The sequence below is a fragment of the Mandrillus leucophaeus genome, unplaced genomic scaffold (genome assembly GCF_000951045.1).
Source record: "Mandrillus leucophaeus isolate KB7577 unplaced genomic scaffold, Mleu.le_1.0 Scaffold20, whole genome shotgun sequence".
NCBI classification, from domain to species: Eukaryota; Metazoa; Chordata; class Mammalia; order Primates; family Cercopithecidae; genus Mandrillus; species Mandrillus leucophaeus.
In genome coordinates this window covers 2362035-2363910 of record NW_012102032.1, presented here as the reverse complement: position 1 = coordinate 2363910, position 1876 = coordinate 2362035, and the positions used below count along the sequence as shown (strand labels likewise).

The window sequence follows — 1876 nt, the reverse complement described above, 5'->3', positions numbered from 1 at the left end:
CTCCTGTCTTAGCCTCCCGAGTAGCTGGGACTACAGGCGCCCGCCACCTCGCCCGGCTAGTTTTTTGTATTTTTAGTAGAGACGGGGTTTCACCGTGTGAGCCAGGATGGTCTCGATCTCCTGACCTCGTGATCCGCCCGTCTCGGCCTCCCAAAGTGCTGGGATTACAGGCTTGAGCCACCATGCCTGGCCTGGGAGTTTATTTTTTAGAGAATTTTTAAGTTTACAGAAAAATTGAGTAGAAAGTACAGAGGGTTCACATTCATCCCCTCAACCTCCCACAGCAATTTATCCTATTAACAGCTTTCATTTGTATGACACATAAGTTGCAATTGGTGAGCCAATATTGACACATTATTATTAACTAAAGGGATCACTGTTTGTGCTGTATGGTTTTAGCTGGGATTACAGGCATGTGCCGTTATGCCTGGCTAATTTTGTATTTTTAGTAAAGACGTAGTTTCTCCATGTTAGCCAGGCTGGTCTCGAACTCCTGACCTCAGGTGATCTGCCCACCTTGGCCTCTCAAAGTGCTGGGATTACAGGCATGAGCCAGCACGCCCAGCCGGGTTGTTTTCTTATTGTTAAGAGGTCTTTGCATATTTTAAATAGTTCTTTAACAGATATATCTTTTGTAAATATGTTCTCCCAGTCTGTGGTTTATCTTCTTTTTTTTTTTTTTCCCTCTCAGTCGCCCAGGCTGGAGTGCAGTGACGCGATCTCGGCTAACTGCAAGCTCCGCCTCCTGGGTTCATGCCATTCTCCTGCCTCAGCCTCCCAAGGAGCTGGGACTACAGGTGCCCACCGCCACGCCTGGCTAATTTTTTGCATTTTTAGTAGAGACGGGGTTTTACCGTGTTAGCCAGGATGGTCTCGATCTCCTGACCTCGTGATCTGCCCACCTCGGCCTCCTAAAGTGCTGGGATTACAGGCGTGAGCCACCGCGCCCAGCCTGGTTTATCTTCTAATTGTTTTGACATTGCCTTTTGCAGTGCAGAAGTTTTTATTTTCGATGAAGTATACCTTATCAATTATTTCTTTCATAGATTGTGTCTTTATTGTTGTTTCTAAAAAAGCCATTGTCATACCCAAAGTCATCTAGATTTTCTCTTCTATTGTCTTTTAGTATTTGGGTGTACAGTTGTTGCGGTACCATTTGTTCAAAACACTATCCTTTTTCTGTTGAAATGCCTTCACTTCTTTGTTAAATATCAGCTGACGGTGCTTATATGGGTCTGTTTCTGGGCTCTGTATCTTGTTCCATTTATCTGATTGTTCTTCCACCAATACCACACTGTTTTGGTTATTGGAGCTTTATAGTAACTCTTGAAGTTTTGTTCTTCCTCTTCAAAATTGTTTAGGCCATTCTGGGTCTTTTTCATATAAACTTCAGTCTATTGAAATTCACAAAATAACTTGCTGGGAATTTTTTTTTTTTTTTTTTTTTTGAGACAGAGTGTCTCTCTGTCGCCCAAGCTGGAGTGCAGTGGCCTGATCTGGGCTCACTGCAAGCTCCGCCTCCTGGGTTCATGCCATTCTCTCGCCTCAGCCTCCCGAGTAGCTGGAACTACAGGTGACCGCCACAACGCCCGGCTAAGTTTTTGTATTTTTAGTAGAGACAGGGTTTCACCGTGTTAGCCAGGATGGTCTCAATCTCCTGACCTTGTGATCCACCTGCCTTGGCCTCCCAAAGTGCTGGGATTACAGGCATGAGCCACTGCGCCCGGCCCTTGCTGAGATTTTATTTGGGATTGTGTTGTAATTAAGATAGATCAAGTTGGGCCAGGCGCGGTGGCTCAAGCCTGTAATCCCAGCACTTTGGGAAGCCGAGACGGGCGGATCACGAGGTCAGGAGATCGAGACCATCCTGGCTAAC

At 45.8% G+C, this 1876-nt stretch overlaps 1 protein-coding gene across 2 annotated transcripts in view; it reads left to right on the top strand.

The window, feature by feature from the left end:
• DHX40 (DEAH (Asp-Glu-Ala-His) box polypeptide 40) overlaps window positions 1-1876 on the top strand; it is a 43474-nt gene that overhangs the window by 22996 nt on the left and 18602 nt on the right. The gene's annotated exons all lie outside the window — the stretch shown is intronic.